Source organism: Ambystoma mexicanum, chromosome 5p (genome assembly GCF_040938575.1).
Source record: "Ambystoma mexicanum isolate Mex_15411 chromosome 5p, UKY_AmexF1_1, whole genome shotgun sequence".
Taxonomy (NCBI): Eukaryota; Metazoa; Chordata; class Amphibia; order Caudata; family Ambystomatidae; genus Ambystoma; species Ambystoma mexicanum.
Window position 1 is genome coordinate 1,350,719,617 of NC_090930.1, and position 22,244 is coordinate 1,350,741,860.

A 22,244-nucleotide genomic window follows, 5' to 3' on the forward strand; every position below is an offset into this window, starting at 1 on the left:
ATTTAGCCTTTTCCTTTTCTGCCCAGGTCAGTGCACCCACACATATGAGGTACCGTTTTTGTTGAGACAACTCTGGGAATGTGGGAAGCTAGGACATGTGTTACTGCCGCCATGTTTCGGTGGTATCCTGGTGCCAAATGTCTTAACATGTTGTTTTTTCCCTACATTTTGGACTTTGCTGAGCCTTGTGGGTAATACATTCTAGGGCGATACGCGAACATCAGACCACTCTAGATTCCCACGGGTGTCTTCTTTTCAGAAATGCATGGGGTTTCCTGTTTTCCTTAGTTGTTGCGACACCCCAGGGCCAAATCTGCCTATTTTCCACACAGCCAAAAACGGTGAAAATGTTGTTTTCCCAGACCCTTTGGTATACCAGTGGTTTAGCCTTTTCCCTTTGCGCTCAGGTAGGTTCACCCACACATGTGAGGTACTGTTTTTTTGGTGCACCTGTGGGAATGTGGAAAGGTAGGACATGTGTTGTTGCCGGCATGCTTTGTTGGTTTCCTGTTGCCAAATGTCTGAAAACTGTGTTTTCTTCCCTACATTTTGGACTTTGCTGAGCCTTGTGGGTAATACATTCAGGGCGATTCGCGAACGTCAGACCACTCTAGATTCCCACAGGTGTCTTCTTTTCAGAAATGCATAGGGTTCCCCGTTTTCCTTAGTGGCTCCCACACCCCAGTTCCAAATCTGTGGGTTGTCCACAAGAGCAAAAACCACACAAATGTTGTCTTCCCAGGCCTTTTGGTATACCAGTGGTTTAGCCTTTTACCTTTGTGCCCAGGTCAGTGCACCGACACATGTGAGGTACTATTTTTATCGGGACCCCTGTGGAAATGTGGGAGGGTAGGACATTTGTTGTTTTCTCTCGCTTTTGATAAGGTTTTCATACGTTTTTAGGTTTTGTTACACAACCCTTTCAGTTCCCAAATGTAACCTACAATTAGTTGCTGCTTTTAGGCTGCTTTAGGCACTGTATGCTTTCGTAACCTGCAAAAGTCACCTATCCTTCAAAAGGTCTACCTGTGGGGGGGCATGGCCTGGAGCGCCGACGATGCAGTCGCTCCTTTGACGGCCTCCATGGGATGCCCGCTGCCACGACTAATTGGGGCCAATATCAGGCTAGGACGATGGACCGAAATATAATTGAGGCTTGGTGAAAGCCTGCTGCAGTGGTGGCCGCGCTCCGGGAGTATTCTGGGGACAAGCTGCAGAGATACGAAGCTTTGAGCTCCCCGCCCGCACCTTTCTCCAAGATGGCGGACAAGGGCTCAGAGGATTGCAGAGGCCGAGGAGCGGCGTAAAGAAGGGGAGGAGCTCCAGCCCCCGGGGGATCTTCGCGGCGCCTCCCTTCCAGCACGCCGACCCCCACATACATAACTCTCCTTGCCGGGGATTGCCCCTCCTTGCCCCCCCCTGCCCTGTCTCTGCGGGCAACGCTGAGGCCACAACACAACAGCCCGACGCGGCCCGTGCAGCCTGGCCGAGGCGCGCAGGCCCCGTGGCTCCAGCTGCAGGGTGCCGGCGGTCTGTGCGCCCGTGATCGGAGAGAAGGGGTCCTTGCAGACGTCCCGGCGGTCCTGCCTGCGCCCGCACCCTGGACGGCCGTGGAAGCGGCTTGCCGCGCCAACTACAAAAAGAAGAAGCCCTGGCCTGGAGTGGAGGTGAGCCGGGGGAGGAAGGACATCGGCAGCGCTGCTCCAGTGCCTTCCCATACTGAACCACCACAACCAGCGGCGGCCACCATCCTTGGCGGCCTATAGCAATCCCCCCTCCCCACCATCGGAAGAGGCCGCCAACAGCAGGGGGGGCCCCCGCTAGGCCGCCGGAGCCCCCACTCTACGCCCAGACATGGTAAAAATGTGATTCCTCCGATCTCCCCCTACTACAGCTCCTCTCAGCTTCCGGGTAGGACAAGCTACAGCTCTGAAGACAGGTTAGGAGCTACGCAGCAGGGCTTGAGCAGGCCTGGTGAGCTCCCATCAGCAACTAAGAGGGGGCAGCCAGACACAACTACCCCCTTACCTACCTGACACACAAAAAGATCCTCCATCTTCCTGGGGCGCCCTGGCCCACCTTCTGTAACCCCTCATCCACCCACTGTGACTCTTGGCCCCTAACACCGCAGTAATCTTCCCCTCTACTCCGGGGTACACAGATGCCCCGTTTTGCCCAGGGGAACGAGATGTCCAAATAAGCCAAGACCGGCAAAAACGCAGACATTGCAACAATGCTGATGGCGACGGATAGGTCTAAAAAACAAGAACCACCTGGTTCCACCCCTCTAGCAGCCCCAGAGGATAAGGGTACCCTTGCTACGAAAAATGATATTAAGGCTTTCATGGCGGACATTAAATCAGAATTCAGATCATGCATGCTGGAATTGTCTACCAAACTGGAAAACACCGACCAAAGGGTAACAGACGCCGAACAGAGGCTAGGAGAAGTAGAAGACTGGACACAGGACCAAGCATCAACCCTGGCGGGAGCGCTCAATCAAACTCCTCCAGGATAAATGTGAAATATTAGAATTTAAACAAGAAGACCTATAAAACAGGGCCCGACGCAACAACCTGCGCATCCGAGGGGTCCCAACATCAGTTCCGGATAGAAACCTGGCGGAATATGTGGGGGACCTATTCCAAGCTCTTTTACCGGAGTTCGATAAGTCACAACTCCTCCTGGACCGCACTCACAGGATGCGCCCTCACCGGGGAGTGGAAACAGACTCTCCACCAGACGTCATTGCCAGAGTGCACTTCTTCACGACAAAGGAAGCCATTTCTGCAATCAGTCGCACTCGTGATGAAATAACTTTTCAGAGCACCCCCATCCAAATTTACCAAGATTTATCTGTCCTCACTCTCCAGAAAAGATGAGCCCTTCGACCCCTAGCTGTCTTTCTACAAGACCAACAAATTCGTTATCGATGGCTCTTCCCCAGGGTCCTACAGTTCTCCTACAAAGGCACGAGGGCCTCTCACACAGACCTCCCGAAATCGCCCATCACTAAGGCAAACTCCTGGTCCAGAGTCCCGAGGTTCAGAAAGAAGAAATAGCCACACCTAAAGGAACCTCACCATCCATAAGAAACGAAAGAAGACCCCGAGGGTCGGGGCGGCGGGCCACGGCCCATGCCTTCTTCCGAGGATCAACCCATCTATATCCTTGGAAGGCGATACCTACAAGTTTAGCCATATTGGCTATGAATAGTTATGTGGCCATGTTGGCCAAGGGGGGGTGCTGGACACATAAACCTGCCCCCCTAGTTAAATCTCCACCTCCCTGTTGGAGGTTGGAGCAAAAATCTCAATGGCAGGGAAGCACGCATCCGCAGTACCCACGAGATGCTGGCTGACACAACCTCGTCCCCCGCACTCCCGCCAGACATAACGACTCCCTCGTCTAGCGTTCCAGACCACTCCACCCTGAACTTCATCTCACTGAATGTCAGAGGTCTAAACTCCCCAGCCAAACGCAAGTCAATATTGCAAAAACTTCAAAATGAAGGGACGGCGGTAGCCATGCTGCAGGAAACGCACTTATTACCAGTCGACTTTGGATGTCTACGCTCTCGTCTATTCCCGAAACAATTTGTTGCATTTGGAAACTCCGAAAAAGGGGGCACAGCCATTCTCTTCGGGAAGGGGGTGGACCCCCAGATTCTCGACACAAAGCTCTGCCCGGAGGGCCGGTTTGTTGCTGTGAAATGCCTTCTACTTGGGGACTGTTGTGTCACGTGCCGGAAGAGAACGGTCACGTGACACGAGGAGTGGGAGGAGATTAAAGGAATCACCGGAACTGGCGGTTTCGCGCCAGTCCGGGTTTATGCAAGCCACGAATGAGTCGCGTGTCTCTTTCTTGGCGCAGCGCGCTACCTTGCTCCCCGCACCGGAGCTCCCTGGCAGGGGGCCACAAACACGCTGCCTCCGCCGCTCGCTCTAGCGGCGAGAGGATCCAATATCACACTGGCGACGAGGCGGGTGTGGACTGCACGCCTCCCAGCACCAGAAGGAGCCACGGCGTCCACAGACCCACGACAACTCCGCGGAGGCCGGTAAGCTTCAGCCCCGGCTCCGCCCACGCAGAGGAAAAAAAAAAAAAAAAATGTTTCTTTTCTTCCATCCATCGCACTCCCATACCTGACAATAAGGGAGAAGATATCTCTGGACACGCAAGATAACCGTTGCGCAGCCCACCACGGCCCGGAACCGCAGCGCTCCACACGACGCCACGTTGCCGCCACACCAGGCAGCAAGGGTAACCTTACCAACTACGCTCAGCCCCAGGAACCATCACACAGAACAACATGTCGAGCCCAAGCACAAGCCCAACAAGGATCAGCACTGGGTCCTCATCATCAAGGAGGAGCATCACCGAGGAGCGCAGCGACCCCTCACTGACAACGTTCATGCCGCCATTCGACCCGTTCACCAGTGGAGCAGCAATCCGGTGGAAAATATGGCTGCAACAATTTGAGAAGCATCTAGAGGCACGAGATATAGCCACACCCAAAAAGATGCGCACCTTCCTTTTGCTCAATGTAGGGTCGGCAGCCCTGCGCCTTTTCAACGCCCTACCAAACCGCGGGAATGACACTGACTACGCAGCGGCGAGAACTGCGCTCACCAACATGTTTAAGCCCGACCTCAATCCGGACTATGAGCGGTTCCATTTCTGCATGGCACGCCAACGCGAGAAAGAAACTGTAGACAAGTTTCACGCCCGCCTTCGCGAAATGGCCGTCGGCTGTGAGTTCCCGGACGAAGAATTCGCCATTCGCCTCCAGATCATCAATGGAATCTCGTCGGAAAAACTAAGAAGGGCAATCCTGTCAGAGAAGAACATGCGACTATCACGCATCCTCGAAACTGCACGCCTCCGTGAACAGACAGAGGACCAAGTAGCGGTGATGGAAGCCGCCATCCAGAGACTACCGCTTGACTGCCCCGGACCCGCAGAAGACGTGGCAGCCATCTCCAAACAACAATCTACTCGCCCGAAACAGTACCAGAAGCCACACCAACCTCAAGGACGAGACCAAGCCTGCAAATGGTGCGGAGGCCCTTGGCATAAAGGCGACTTCTGCCCCGCCTGGGGGTCCACGTGCAGAAAATGTAACCGCCTCAACCATTACGCAGCGGTCTGCCTGAATCCACCAAATAAACATGACAAAGACTCAAGCTCCCGCACAACACAAGAACAACGGAGGAGGTTTGCACCGAGAGAACACTCCCGCCAACAAACGAGGAGAGGCAAAGTGAGAGCAGTCGACGAGTCCCAAAGATCCCCGAGCTCAAGCGACAGCGATGAGAGCGACAGCAGCTCGTCCCCCGACAGACTGTCAAAAGGGAAGAAGAAGAAAGGGAGGAAACCGGTACACCGCGTACACTTAATATCGGCAGTCAAATCGGGCCGAGTGCGCCAAAAGAAGAGACCGTCGTGCACAGTCTTATCTAACGGAGACCCACTCAAAGTGATAATTGACACTGGCGCGACAGTCAACGTCATGCCTGTGACGGCTTTCGACAGGCTTAGCCCGAAACCAACACTCCAACAGAAGAAAGTCAGGCTATACGCCTATGGATCCAAGAAGCCCCTACCAGTGCTAGGATCGTTCAAATCCAATTTTGCGCACAACAACACAAACTGCCGCGCAAGGATATACGTCGTAGATGCTGGTTGCGAAACCCTACTAAGCTGTAGAACGGCAGAGAAACTAAAGCTGATACACTTCGCGTTCAGCGTTCAACACGACGAGCTCAGCAACATCCTAGGCCGTCATAAGAAACTATTTCAAGGCATCGGATGCCTGAAGGGGAGGTCTATCAAGCTACACATAGACCCCACCGTCGAACCCAAAGCAGTGCGCCACCGACGAATCCCGTTTCATCTGCGAACAGCTGTAGAAGAAGAACTATCCAAACTCGAGGAAGCGGGAATCATCGAAAAAACATCAGGCCCGACCCCGTGGGTCTCACCTATGGTGGTAGCCCAGAAACCGAAACAACCGAACGCGCTGAGAATATGCATCGACATGAGGCTCCCCAACGTAGCCATCGGCCGAGAGCGCCACATAACTCCCACCATTGACGAGCTCATTGTAGACCTCACCGGGGCGAAGGTATTCAGCAAACTCGATCTCCGATCAGGATACCACCAGCTGAGACTGTCCAAAGAATCACGGTACATTACCACGTTTTCGTCCCACCTCGGCCTCATGAGGTATAAGCGGCTGAACTTTGGCATCTCATCCGCCGCAGAAGTCTTTCAGCACGAGATCCGTAAAGTCATCACGGGACTAGCCGGTGCCACCAACATCAGTGATGACATCTTGGTATACGCCGCGGACAAGAACGAGCATCACCAGAGACTAGCAGCAGTCCTGGAAAGACTCGAGGGAGCAGGGTTAACGCTCAATGCAGAGAAATGCGAATTTGACAAAGATGAACTATGCTTCTTCGGATACATCTTCAGTGCCGCAGGCGTATCCCCAGATCCATCCAAAGTACAAGACATCAAAGACTTCAAACCCCCCCAATCTGCATCGGAAGTGCAAAGCTTCATGGGGATGGCAACATACTGCGCACGTTTCATCCCGGACCTCGCAAGCATCGCGAGTCCCCTCAGAGAACTGACCAAGAAAGACCAAAGATGGGAGTGGACCGAAGTCCACCAGCGAGCATTCCAGCAGATCAAGGACGCCCTGTCGGCTACCACAACCATGGCGTTCTTCAACGTAGACCGACAGACTGAACTCCTCGTAGATGCCAGCCCCGTAGGCCTAGGGGCCGTACTGACACAAACAGACAGCGAAGGTAGAGTGTTCCCCATCGCATTCGCCAGCAGGGCCCTCACCAAGCCAGAACAAAATTACGCCCACATCGAAAAGGAGGCTTTAGCGATACTGTGGGGGTGTCGCCACTTCAAGGTGTACCTATTAGGAAAGCAAGCGAAAGTCTTCTCAGACCACAAACCCTTGATACCAATTTTCAGAGGCTCTGCTCCACACCCCCCAGCCCGCATAGAGAAGTGGATGCTGCAACTGCTGCCGTATAACATTGAGGTAGAATATCGGCCAGGCTCAGACAACCCGGCAGACTACTTATCCCGCCATCCGCGACCCGCCACCGACAGCGAACGACATCATGCAAAAGAAACAGACGAGCACGTCTGTCATGTGGTGGCGTGTGCCAGGCCACGAGCCCTGACGCTGCAAGAAATAGTGCAGGAAACAAGGGAAGACGTCATCCTGCAACACACCACCTCGGCCATCCAAACAGGAAGTTGGAAGACCTATCTCATGTCTGCATCTCACCGCACCACGTCAGCCCAAATCAAGCTCAGAGCCCTGTTCGGGATCAGGCACGAACTGTCGATAGCACCAGAGGGAGTGCTCCTGAAAGGCCATCGTATCATTCTACCGGAGTCCCTCGAAGAGAGGGCGCTCAAACTAGCACACGGAGGACATCAAGGGATCGTCAAGTCCTCAGCATACCTCAAGTCCCGGATGTGGATGCCGAACATGCATCAGAGGATCACAGAGCTAATTGAGTCCTGCGCAGTTTGCCAAGCGTCTAGGAGGCCGGAGAACCCAGAACCAATCGCCAGCGCACCACGGAGCTGCATAAGATGGGACGCAGTCAGCATGGACCATTGCACCATCGCAGGTGAAGGATACTTGCTGGTAGTGATAGATGAATTCAGTAGATACCCCGAAGTAGAACATGTACCATCCACCAATGCAGAAACCACTATCACCACACTGGAGAAAATATTCGCCACGCATGGGATCCCAAGGAAAGTAAAGAGTGATAATGGACCGTCATTCACCAGCCAAGAGCTGCGAGAGTTCTTCAAAGAAGTAAACGTGAAACATCAGCGTATTACCCCACGATGGCCTCAGGCCAACGGAGACGCAGAACGCTTCATGGGATCACTAAACAAAGTGATCAGAATTGCCAAAGAGCAAAAACACCCCTGGCTAAAGGCAGTCTACCGATTTCTGAGGACACACCGGCAAACCCCACACTCAGCCACTGGAATCAGCCCAGCAGCCCTCATGTTTGGAGTACCAATACAGGCAGAACTCCCAATACATCCACACTGGGTCGCACCCGAGTTAGACATCCAAGAAATGGATGTGAGGAGGAAGAAGCGCAACGAACAAGAGAGCGTTGCCAGGCGTGCCCACCATCGGGAACTGAACCCCGGAGACACTGTCCTCGTCAAAAACCGGGCACAGCCAAGGAAGATGTCACTAAACTTCGAGGTCCGTCCATGGACAGTTCAAACCACCAACCACAGCATGGTCACGGCCACCCGAGGAGGGGAGACGGTGACCAGGAACATATCCCACTTCAAGAGAGTTCCCACGGAGATGTGGGAAGAACACCCCCTGTCCCCGAAGGAAAAGACTGTTGAGACGCCCCAAAGACTCACACCGCCAACCCGCGAATATACGCCGGAAGAATCAAGCAGTCCGGGCCCACCAGAAGTCGAGACAGAAGAAGGAACCACCACCGACACATCGCCCAAAGAACGGAACGCCCGCTACAACCTGAGAGAGAAGCCCAAACCATCATCCCGCCTAAAAGGGTATGTCATAGATGGGGTATATTGTAAAAGGGCTAACCGAAGAGACAATGATCCCTAGTAAAATGTATTTTGTAACAGGTGTGAATTTACCTCCAGTTTGGGGAGGAATGTGGTGTCACGTGCCGGAAGAGAACGGTCACGTGACACGAGGAGTGGGAGGAGATTAAAGGAATCACCGGAACTGGCGGTTTCGCGCCAGTCCGGGTTTATGCAAGCCACGAATGAGTCGCGTGTCTCTTTCTTCGCGCAGCGCGCTACCTTGCTCCCCGCACCGGAGCTCCCTGGCAGGGGGCCACAAACACGCTGCCTCCGCCGCTCGCTCTAGCGGCGAGAGGATCCAATATCACAGGGACTATACTCCTTTGTGTCGATATATGCTCCTAATTCGGCTCAAGCCGCCTTCTACGAGGCCCTATGCGCTGCTCTCCCCTCTTTCCTAGAAGGCCAAGTTATCATTGGGGGTGACTTCAACGGAGTGCCAGACCCTACAATAGACAAGTCCCACCCCCCATCATCTGGGGACTTCACCTTAGCTTTGGCACTACTGCAGCTATTCAGGACTCTGGATGTGGTAGACGCGTGGAGGGTTCTCCACCCCTCCGAAAAAGACTTTTCATTCTACTCCCACGTCCACAGAACATTTTCAAGGATCGATCTCCTTGTGGTCTCCCCCCAAATTCTCTCATTCACCAACGAGGTCCCCATAGGCCCACGGATTCTGTCAGACCATGGTCCAGTGTCCTTGGAAATCCGAATCCAGGGCACTCCCCACCCGGCCCGACGTAGATGGACACTCTATGATCCAATTCTCAACGAAATGCCGCTTAGGGACTCGATCGCCACCACAATCAAGAATTTATTTCTGGAAAACCCTGTAACGGGCACATCGCCCGCCAACACTTGGGATGCTATGAAAGCGGTCGTGAGGGGGGAGTTAATAGCACAGGGAGTTGCCTTCCACAAAGCTAGATGTCAAACCCGCTTGGCCCTCGAAGAAGACCTCCGGAAGGCAGAGCAAATTCATAAAGAAAAAGGATGGTCCCCGAGAACCCAACGAGCCATTCGCACGGCACAGAAGAAGATTGAGGCCCACTACGCCGAACACACAGCAAGCAATCCTATTACGCCAAAAACAATAAAGCAAATAAGCTACTGGTGGCCAAACTAGCCAAAGCAAAACGAAACAACACGGTTATTAGGCTCCGATACACACATGGTCGAATCCAATACGCAGAACAAGACAAACAACGCCTGGCAGCTGAACATCTGAAACAGATAATGACCGCTCCACCACGGGACGTGAACGAACAAAGGGAATATCTTCGCAAAGCAGCACTCCCTCGAATCCCGGACGCCACGCAAGACCTCCTGGACGCACCAATCTCTACTGAGGAGGTAGATGAGGCTAGAATATCACTTAAATCTCGTGTGCCAGGCCAAGATGGCTACACAACCAGGTTCTACAGGGTTTTCAAGCACCAACTACTCGCCCCATTGGTACAGCTGTTCAACTCCTTTAGAGAGACCGCCGTGATAGCCCCCTCCATGCAAGAGTCAATCACCATCCTGCTCCCCAAACCTGGAGGCGACCCGAGATATCCAGCCTCATATAGACCCATCGCCCTCCTCAACATTGACGCCAATATCTACTCTAAAATTCTGGCGACTCGACTAGCTCACATCCTCCCGGATATAATTCAGCCCGACCAGTGCGGCTTTCTGAAGAACCGATCTATGGCGGACAATATCCGCAGAGCTCTGAACTTGGTGGATCTAGCCACACGTGGAGAAAGAGGGATGACACTCATGGCACTGGACGCAACCAAGGCGTTTGATAAGGTGGACTGGACATTTATGATACTTACCCTAGAGTCATTTGGATTTGGGCCGGAATTCTGCACGATGATTCTAGCCAACTACAAAACACCCAGAACCCTACTTAGAATCAATGGCAATCTCTCGGCCCCATCACGCTGACCTGCGGAACGAGACAGGGATGTCCACTGTCCCCACTCCTATTTGCCTTGATCATGGAGCCCTTCGCCCAAAGGATTAAGCTGAACCACTCAATTAAGGGGCTCCAAGTAGGGCCCTTGCACCATAAACTGGCCCTGTGAGCGGTCGATGTCCTTTTAACTATCACTGACCCCCGCAGTTCCTTGGCACACGCCTTGGCCGAACTAAACAACTATGGAAGGGTCACGGGCTTCACTATTAACTCCAATAAATCAGCAGCACTAGGAATAAGGATTTCACAGAGAGAGCGAGAAGACCTAATTCCAATGTGCCCGATCCAATGGAAAAAGAAGGCTATCAACTACTTTGGGGTCCAGATTCCGGCTAAACCGACAGATGTCAACCGCATGAACTTCCCTCCGCTCTTCCGAGAACTAGAGTCCGACCTGAAGAGCTGGGCATCCCAGGAGATCTCCCTGATGGGCAGGATCTCAGCATGTAAAATGAACCTGCTTCCAAGATTTCTGTATACATGTTCAGCCCTCCCAGTGATGATCCCAACCCCTGCACTTCAGAACCTACAGAGGAAAATGCTGCAATTCATCTGGAGGAGGAAAAAAGCCAGAATACCAAGAGACTCGATGATGGGGAATGCAAGACTTGGCAGGCCTGGGGGTCCCTGACCTCCAGAAATACCAGATAGCAGCCCAACTAGCGTGCACCCAAGCATGGCAAACAATTAACAATCGCCCTAGATGGGTGGGCATGGAACAATCGCGCCTAGCCCTTCCCCTACGCTTCCTTCCCCACATCCCACCGGCGACCAGACGACCATGGCAGGTGCTATTACTGACCACCAGGCACACTGTTGCCATATGGGATAAGACGCTGAAGCAGAAGAAAATCCCAATGGGACTTAACCCCTCATCCCTGGTCTTCCTGAACCCTGCCTTTTCCTCAGGAACAGCTCCCAAAAACTTCAAAAACTGGATCGCGGGTGGATTGGAGACCATAGGACAACTCTTCGAGGGAGGACAACCGCTCTCTTACAAACAATGTAAAGATAGCTTCCACCTTCAAGAAACGGACAGGTTCACTTACCTCCAACTGCGGCACTGGTGTTCCCACAAACAGATACGCCAAGCAGCAACCCGCCTTCCCACACCCATAGAACTTACTCTCAAAGACCTTCCACTCCGAGGTAAGATCTCAACATTATATAAGCTTCTCCAAAAAGACTTTCTCACCTCCAAATCCCAGGCCATGGCACAGTGGGAGGCGGACCTGGGACACCCCATAGAGGACCAAGCCTGGGTGGACATCTGGAGCGCACCCAATCAGCATCCACCTGTGTTACAAATAGAGAATGCGCCCACAAAATCTTACTATGCTGGTACTACCCCCCTTTTTTTTTTTTTTTTTTTTGTATTTGGTTTATTGAAGTAAAAACCTTTACAAATAGATTTAACATTAAAATAAGAAATACTAAGCACCAATAATTTAAGACATATCATTACACCTTGACAATTAAAAAGAAGAGAAGGCTTACCCTAACAAACAAACTTTGACATCATTTTGAATAAGCAAAAAAATGATAATACCGAATTTCCATTTGATTAGTAAAACTAAACAAATTAAGAAATACAATTGAAAGAAAATAGAGACATAAACACTATCGAAAAAGTTCTGAAACAACATCCAATTAATATCCAATTAGCATTCAAGAAATAAGATTACAGTTCAGGACTTTGTGTGATTACCTAAAGGTCATAATAATGCCGTTTGATATGATTATATTAAATGTTCATTCTCACCCATCTACACGATCTAATAGTAGGATTTACTATGCTGGTACTACCCCCCTTTAAGACTGCACCACATGAATCATTCGGTGGACCCAGCCTGCTGGAGATAATGTGGCCAAGTAGGATCCTTTTTCCACATGTGGTGGGCTTGTCCCAAGGCCCAGAACTTCTGGAAAGAATGCCTAGCGGTCATTGCAGAAATCACGCACATTACACTCCCACTAGAGCCCAAACCTATTCTCTTGGGCGCCCCGGTCCCAGGGATTTACCCACGCACAGGCCCTAAAGCTAAACTACTGTCCCAATGCCTGTTGGCGGGTAGAATAGTGGTGGCCCGCACATGGAAGTCGGTGGAAGGCCCACTCCTGCCCTTGTGGTGGGTGAAACTGTGGGATGTACTCATCACGGAGAAGGTGACTGTGGCCAGAGCAGGCCTTCTCCACCGCTTCCAGAACATTTGGAACCCAGTCCTCGAATTTGATCAAGACTTTCCAGCATTAACATACAAACCTCAGCTGGCCAGGAGGGTCCTAGAGAGCTGGCCCGCCCCACAGGGACAGGAACAGGAGGAAGGGAAATGACAACGGGATGAACTCAGGGGGGGGGGAGCAGTACTCTCGTGTAATAATGCATTCTGAATCTTGACCGCAAGTGAATGTAATGTTTTCCTGCCTTGTTCAAAAATAAACATATATATTTTTTAAAAAGGTCTACCTGTGCTCTTTCAAAAAATGTATGCTTGCCATTCTTCACCACATTTGTTTTCCTTATTTTCAAATGCTAGATACGCCTGTTTAACCCATCAGCGTGGAAATCCTGTGTACCATGGCTCAGTGTTTGGCTTGTGGTAATGCTTGTTTTGTGAAATATTACAACTAATTTGGGATTTCCTAACTAGAAGAGTTGGGGGAATGTAGTTGTGCATTGGCTTTCTCAATATTCTTGTGGGTAATAAATTCTACGGCGATTCACGCAAATCAGACCTCTTTGGATTCCCAGGGGTGTCTTCTTTTCAGAAATGCACAGGGTTCCCCGTTTTCCTTGGTGGCTGCGACACCCCAAGCCCAAATCTGTGGGATGTCCACAAAGCCAAATCCTGTCTTCCTGAGGGCGTTTCATGTACCAGTGGTTTATCCTTTTTCCTTTGTGCCCAGGTAGGTGCACCCACACATCTGAGGTACTGTTTTTGATGGGACACCTTTGGGAATGTGGTAAGGTAGGACATTTGTTGTTGCGCGCATGTTTCGATGGTTTCCTGGTGGCAAATGTCTGAAATGTGTGGGTTTTCCCCTACATTTTGCACTTTGCCAGGCCTTGTGAGTAATACATTCTAGAGCAATTCGCGTAAGTTAGACCTCTTTGGATTCCCACGGGTGTCTTATTTTCAGAAATGCATGGGGTTCCCCATTTTCCTTGGTGGCAGCGACCCCCCAAGCCCAAATCTGTGGGTTGTCCACAAAGCCAAATCCAGTCTTCCCCAGGGCGTTTGATGTACCTTTTCCTTTTGCGCCCAGGTCAGTGCACCCACACATGTGAGGTACTGTTTTTGTCGGGACAACTCTGGGAATGTAGGAAGGTAGGACATGTGTTGCTGCCGCCATGTTTCGGTGGTATCCTGGTGTCAAATGTCTTAAAATGTTGTTTTTTCCCTACATTTTGGACTTTGCTGAGCCTTGTGGGTAATACATTCTAGGGCGATTCACGAACGTCAGACCACTATAGATTCCCACGGGTGTCTTCGTTCAGAAATGCATGGGGTTTCCTCTTTTCCTTAGTTGTTGTGACACCCCAGGGCCAAATCTGCCTGTTTTCCACAAGACCAAAAACTGTGAAAATGTTGTTTTCCCAGACCCTTTGGTATACCAGTGGTTTAGCCTTTTCCCTTTGCGCCCAGGTAGGTGCACCCACACATGTGAGGTACTGTTTTTTTGGGACACCTGTGGGAATGTGGAAAGGTAGGACATGTGTTGTTGCCGGCATGTTTTGGTGGTTTCCTGTTGGCAAATGTCTGCAAATTGTGTTTTTTTCCCTACATTTTGGACTTTGCTGAGCCTTGTGAGTAATACATTCTAGGGTGATTCGCGAAAGTCAGACCACTCTAGATTCCCACAGGTGTCTTCTTTTCAGAATTGCATGGGGTTCCCCGTTTTCCTTAGTGGCTGCCACACCCCAGTGCCAAATATGTGGGTTGTCCATAAAACGAAAAACCGCTCAAATGTTGTCTTCCCGGGCCTTTTGGTATACCAGTTGTTTAGCCTTTTCCCTTTGTGCCCAGGTCAGTGCACCAAAACATGTGAGGTACCATTTTTATCGGGACCCCTGTGGAAATGTGGGAAGGTAGGACATTTGTTGTTTTCTCTCGCTTTTGATAAAATGTTCATACGTTTTTAGTTCCCAAATGTAACCTACAATTAGTTGCTGCTTTTAGGCTGCTTTAGGCACTGTGCGCTTTTGCAACCTGCACAAGTCACCTATCCTTCAAAAGGTCTACCTGTGCTCTTTCAAAAAATGTATGCTTGCCATTCTTCACCACATTTGTTTTCCTTATTTTCAAATGCTAAATACGCCTGTTTAACCCATCAGCATAGAAATCCTGTGTACTATGGCTCAGTATTTGGCTTGTGGTAATGCCTGTTTTGTGAAATATTACATCAATTTTGTGATTTCCTAACTAGAAGAGTTGGGGAAATGTAGTGGTACGTTGGCTTTCTCAATATTCACAGAAGCCATTACCTTACAAGTCCAAACATGTCCAGCACATACCTTTTTTCTGCCATTTTTAAAAATGTTCCCCAAACTATGGATATTTTACCTACTTAGTGGTTGCCTGACCTGCGCAAATGACCCCTTCCTAACCTTGGATTTTTTCTTTACTTTTCAGAAATGTATGCATTTCTATCTTGCCATTCAGCTTTCCTACTCTCCTCTTCCATTCCGTCCAAACATGTCCTATTGAAACATCGTCTATATCTCACAAAACTGATGGTAACCATAAAAATATGTTTTTTTGTTTCTACTCAACCTGTTCTTGAAAATGGTAAATTCAGAACAGGAAACCATTTGCTCCTAGCTTTTACAAGGAACAAACCGCAGGCTTCTTTGTAGCTCATTTTATTGGCATTTTCTGAAAAAACACAAACTGTAGTCACTTTATTGTTATTTCCTCACACACCCCTACAGCAAACTAGGAATCTTTGGTGGTTTTATGACCGCCTACATGTGGGAATAAAGGGTGCAACTTTTTTATTTAATAAGTTGAAAACTCTTTACAAAGTTGTCCACCTCACATTTCTGACCCCTCACATATGGTGTAAGAAGTGGGATCAGGGGGATTCCAAGATGGCAGCCGGCAGAGGAGGACGTGTGTAGGTGTCTCTCCCCGCATTGCCGCACAATTAGGCACTTCTACAAAGCGATTCCAATGGACCCCCACCTCTAAGCAGCGCTTGGTAGCAATAAGGGACACGTCGACAAAGGAGAGAACCCACAGAACGCCTCGCTTCCAGCGAGAAACAGAAGTTCTGGAAGCCGTGTCACGGACCAGTAATAGAGGTGACAAGCGCAGAAGGCTGGGAAAAAGCATAGCACCAGCCAATGGAGCGACGCAGGAGGGAACAGCGGGGGCTTCCGTCCACTTGAAGCATCGATAAGAGCGAGAAAGGCACCCTCCGACGGGAATACACCCCCGATCACTCGGGAGAGTCCCTGAGACACCCCAACCAATCGAGGAGAACCAATGCCAGGACCCGGAACGGAACCGAAAAAGCAGAGCCTCCTCCTCCCGGGTGAGCGAGCAGCAAAGCAGTAGCGGCCAGCAGCCTGGAACCCAGAGGGACAGGAGCTGTCAGGCCAAGCCTCTCCCTGCATTGTTGGGACAAAACAAACACCTCCACACATGCGTACATCCACAGACGGCCCAGATCACGCACCCCCATCACGCACCCCCAGGACACGGAACAACTGCGGGTTCGCAAAGCAGTAAGGGAGACACGGATCAGCAAGCAGATAAATAATGGCACAAACCGCAGGGCGTCAGGGTGCAGCAATAGCGTAGGAGTGGAGTGGAAAACTTTGCATGAGGATTGGAACGAGACGGGCTCCGGAGACCAACACCCGATGGATACGGCTGCTGCCTTCAACATAAAGCAGCCTCACCGGAGGACTAAATCGATTTCCAATGCTCCAAGCTACTAGAATTTCCCACCAGATACCAGCACACAGAGGAAAAGACAATGGAAGAGAAGTGGGATCAGCAGACTTCACATGACACGCGGCAGAAGGCCCCAAGCTGTGACAACATTCACAGTAAGTACAAACTGCAAGCTGCGCATAGGGGCACTACCAGAACCAGGGTCTGTAAAGGAGCAGCAGACAAGCTACGCAGCCACATAAAAAATGCATCCCCTTCATAAATAAGGGTCTAATTTAGGATTGCTGGAGAGGACAATTGAAAGGACAGTTTCCACTACCAAGAAAGGGGGGAATCCCAAGACAACAACCACAGGCACAAAAGGAGAACCATCTCCATCTTAGAACCACAAGCTCCATCTGAGAACCATAGACGCCTCCCCCGCCCCCTGCAACAGAAAAGCGGCAAGCCTCCATCCAGATTGGGGGAAATAGCAACTGGGGTAAACAAGGACAAAGGGAAGCAGAAAGATTCAGGCCTCCACACAACCTACGGGAAACCCCCCAAGGAGAGAAACTCACAAGGGACCTTCCTCATACATAACCTACTAAGCAGACAGGGGCAAGAAGAATCTAACCAACCATACACCACCGTCTACCCTGGTGCAAAGAGTGGAGGACCGGACAGGGCTACAAGAACAGTAGCGAAGTGGGGAGCTACAACCAGACAAACAGCACTGAGAGGGTGAATCAAGAAACACTGCAACAACAGCATTAATGTCAAAATCCAGACTGAAAACCCCGACGCCAGCCAGCACAATCACCCCCCCCCCCAAGGGAAGCGCTCAAAAAATCTAAAACAGCTCTGGAACTCAAATAATACCGCATTGAAAGCAAGACAGGGGGATCACAGTCACGAAACTCCCACCCAAGATCGACAGGAAATGGGGGAAACGCCATGACCAAAGAGGACATACAAAATTGTTTTAAGGATCTCCAGAACCAATTCCTACTCTCCTTCCAGGAGAAATTTAAAACATTAAAAGAGGACATGAAACAATACATACAGGAGGTAAAAGTGGATATTGCAAAACTGCAAGAGAGAACAGATACCCTCGAAAAAGTGGTGCAACAATTAGAAGAAGACACTCAAAAATCAGACGAGGTGTTAGAGCATATATCCCATCTCTCTAGTAACCTGGAACTACAATGTGAGGATTTAGAAAACAGGTCAAGGAGATCCAACATTAGAATTAAAAATCGGAATCAGTAGAAGACAAAGATTTAACAGACACGGTCCTCCAATTCTTCTCAGAAATTCTTACAGGGAACACGAAAACTCAAGTTCAGATCGACAGACTGCACTGAGTAGGCCCAAGAAGATCCTCCGAGCCAGGGACACGTCCTAGGGACGTACTAGCCACTAGCCGCACTAACATCATTTACCCAAAAAGAGCAAATCCTGCGTAAAGCAAGAACTGCGGGCCCACTGAGAGTCAATGGATTGGAGCTACAATTATACCAGGACCTAGCACAATCGACTCTCCAAAAAAGACAAAGAATGGGGCCCGTAGTCCAGCATGTAACGACCAATCGAGTGAGATACAAATGGACGTTCCCCTTTGGCCAGTTATTTACATGGGAGGGACGCCAGCACAGGATCACAACGTGAGAAGAGGGGGAACAAATTCTACACATACAACAGGACATCAACAGCGACATGGAACAGTCTCAGGTACAACCAAAAGGCCCAGATAAACTGGAAGGCTGGAAAACAGTGACAAAAGGAAATCAAGGAGGCAGGAAAATATGAACTAATACCATCCTGACAATCTAAAAATGTGGTGCTACAGAACAATCCCAGTTAAGGCTGTGAGTTCCGAAGAACCAAAAACAAACTTAAAGATTGCCCCCATTTTCTTGAAAAAATCTTTAGCAGAAGCCCAGAATAAAACCACATTGCAGGTGGTGGAAATAAAATTGGGTGAAGGCAAATTTAGGAGTCTGGCAGAATCTGGCTCCGCCATAGAAAAGCCTGAAGAGTCGGAAAAAAATGTGACCACTGCTTCTGAAACTTCACCGACAGTGGAAAAAATGCCTCCACAAGGTGGTGAAAATACCAACTTGCGATCCCATTTTGCCATGCCGATTATTTGGCTATCACTAACTGCAAAAAATCACACAAAATTCTTAAACCGCGGGACCATACTCTCAATATTAAAAAAAGTACCAAGTCTGTTTCTTATCAACAGCAAAGACATAGAATCTGTAAGATTCCCAGACCCGAAGAATCATTTGATGGCAGAAGTGGGCTGTGCCTCAAGGGAGGTGTTTATGGCAATTGAAGAAGCAAAACAGAACTTGAAGAAACTGGATCTATTAGTCTCAAAAACCAACCAGAAATCTTGCAGTTGTTGAACTCGAAAGTCGCAAAGAATGTGCAACGTCAAGGTGGGGTTTCTAAACATCAACGCCTGTCCCCGAAGTCTGTTGGCACCTCCGAACCATCGAGCGTCTCTAACAAGGACAATACCCTAGCCCTATTACCAATAGGAAGTTTTTCAGAAACTTGGTCTAAGTTCTCAACATCTTTGAAAATGGAGGGCTGAAGATCATCTGTTGGAATACAAGGGGCCAAACAACTGCACATCAAGGGCAATGAAGAACTATCTTTTTGAGCTGACATGGGGGATTTCTTAGCGCCATTTGCGTTGGCCAGTCTGGCCTTAAATGGAAAGAAAATACACTGGCTGGCCTACGCTGATGACCTGGTGGTCTTGGATAAAACGGCCATCGGCTTGCAACGTCTGCTCAATGGCGTACATAAATAAGCAGAGGAAAATGGGCTCTCCCTAAATTCAAACAAATCAAGGGTCCTGGTCTTTAGGCAAAAGAACAAAAAAATTGTATTCCCCAGGTGGTCAATGGGGGGGGGAAGCAATTACAAGGGTGGATGATTTGGTATACCTGGGGTATAAAACCTATGCCATGCCAGCAATCTGCAAGGCAGAGTGAGATCTGATGTAAAAATAAAACCGTTAGCAGCCCAAATGAAAAGAATCCTTTGGAAATATGGTAAATTTTCAATCATAACGGTTCTTAAATTTTACCAGGCTAAAGTTATCCCTGTTCTGCTTTATGGTCTTGAAGCTAAAGCACAGCTATGGAACACGTCCTGGCATCCTGGCAAAAATGGGAAAGTCTTTTGTGGAAGTATGTCTTGGGTCTTCCTATGAGCTTATCCATGGACAACCTCAGATTTGAACTGGGCCTCAGATCATTAAAATGTCAAGCAGGGTGGAAATTGATGGTACTGCAACATCGCATCACTACAACCCAAGATCACTCATTATATGCAGACATGAGAAAACATCTGGAGGCGGGCAGCTCTCAATATTAGTGTAGGCTAGACTTGCTGGTGAAGGAACAGCTTCGGAGTGCGGACATAGATACAAAGCTGATGGAGGAAAATCCAACAAAGGCCAACAAAAAAATGGGAGGAAATGGACTGGATCCAGACCCTTGAAAAAATAAGATCAGGGACAAATCCGAATCCTCTACAAATGTCGGAAAGAAAGTTGGGTTTCCTCAGTAAATACTTAATTAAGTTCCCAGATTGGAGAGTGAGGAACAAATTCCTGAGACTAAGACTAAATCTCTTACATACTGGGGAAATTCTTGTGAGAAGAGGGTTGGGGGCCCGAGCAGGGAATTTGTGTCAGACCTGTGCTAAGCCAGAAAACCAATCCATCAAACATCTGACGATGGAGTGCAATGGCATGCGAAGTTCTGTAAGAGGATTCAATTCAACACTACAGCTAAGTCAACGCCTAGTCTATAATACTGAATGAAAACCCTTATTGATATATCTTTATGTCCAGTTCATGCGTTCTGGATGACTACCCCTATATAACACCCCTCTCTTGGAATCCTCCTGACCCCACTGAGCCAAGAAGTAGTTCTGTTTTGCAAGTTAAAAGGTTTATTTGATAATTTAAACAATAGATATATATATCGCACTTAGAATAAATTAATAATTGAATAGCACACTTAATCTGATATTATAAAGATTAACAACGGAGAATCTGGCACTAGCACACTTCTTTATAATCAATGATGAGTGGTTATAGGATGAATAAGATAGCAACAATACTTTTATGGTTTCAAATGGATGCAAGGTGGAATGAAAATGCAGTACAGAAAATACTCAATATGCGTTCAACAAAACAATGTAATCACTTTTCTCTGGCAATCCCCTCCCCCCTTTATGCAATGCAAGGAAATGGAAGGAAAGCACACAGTTCTCAGAAATGCAATCAACTGTAATTCAGTTCACCCAGCAACTTAGACTACAGAAGTTGAAAACACAGGCAAAATGCTTTGATATGTGCTGGCAATGTAGAAAAAAATATGCTAAAATGCTTTTAATTCCCTCTAGAGGTTCAGGTTGAGGATTAGTTGGTTTAAATTAGTTGCAGGCTTACTTTAGCAATGTCCTAGGGTGTAACTAGCAGGTTAAACGAATTTTGGCAAAGGAAAGCAAGAAGCTTCTGTTTTCACACGTGGAGAAATTTGCAAATCGCGGCAAAATTCGCGAGTGCGTTTTTCACGATTGCGGCAAAACTATAGTTGAAAAGGCACGATTCTCAGCTTTCAGAGGAAAGTTACTGCAAGTCTCTAGCACAAACGGTCACGGAGATATGAGCGATTAAATAAAGGTCGTTTTTCAGATTTGAAATTTTAAAGTTCAACAAGACAAGTGCAGCTTGCAAATAGAAAATGACAAGTGACAGCTTTACAAATGACAGGTGACAGTTAGGAGGCAGTTCTACTTAGATTAAAATAGCTTGAATTATATTATTTTAACTAAGAGATTGGTTCTGCACAGTTTTGCTAGGTACTCACACTATATTTAGAAATATGCCTCGCCACGGATCTGGTCAGGTTTTGGACTGGACTCTGGTCTCTGCACTTCACAGTGATCTGGGTCAGCTCTCTCTGGTTCTGCTAACAGGTCAGCTCTACTCTGCTGGTCTGGTCTGGGTCTCTGAAGGTTGATGGAGGTAAAGTATGGATTTTCCCGGCAGAGCTTCCAGCTGCAAATGGATTTGAAGGTCCCTATCTGTCCTGTCTCTCTGCTTTTATGTGTTTTTAAAATGGGTGTGTGTGAGCAGCATCACTAGCCAGCCCCTCTCCACTTATCATTGGCCAAGCTTTCATTTCTCCCCTGATTGGGGGAGCTAAGTTGTGTCAGAGTGATGTCATTTTACAGCCTGCAGAAAGTCCACTCCTCCTGTCAACTTACACACAAATCTAGATTTGAACCAAATACATATTTGCAGAGGTACATATTGTTTTAAAATCATCTGCACCCCTCACATATCACAGGAGGTATCTCCTGTTCAAACTCTGCTCTTCCTGGGAGCTTGCATTCAGAAATGGCAATATTTTGCACTTTTTAACTGGTTTGCAATACCGGACATTACCCCAAATTTACACACATGTGCGCAAGGAGTATGGACATTAGTTGATGAAGTGTCAGATTTTTCACATGCACACATTTTGAGTAATATCCTCTTTTCCGCTAAAACCCCCCTGAACATGCCACCGGTTCTAAAAACCTCTTAAAATGTGGGCAGAAAAATCACAAGAATTATGGTATCATTTATAAAATTTTCACATGTCCGCTCTATGAGTTATTCATCTTTTTAGAGTTATGTTCTGGCCCCAAAGGGGTGTGGTTTTCCCCCAGCA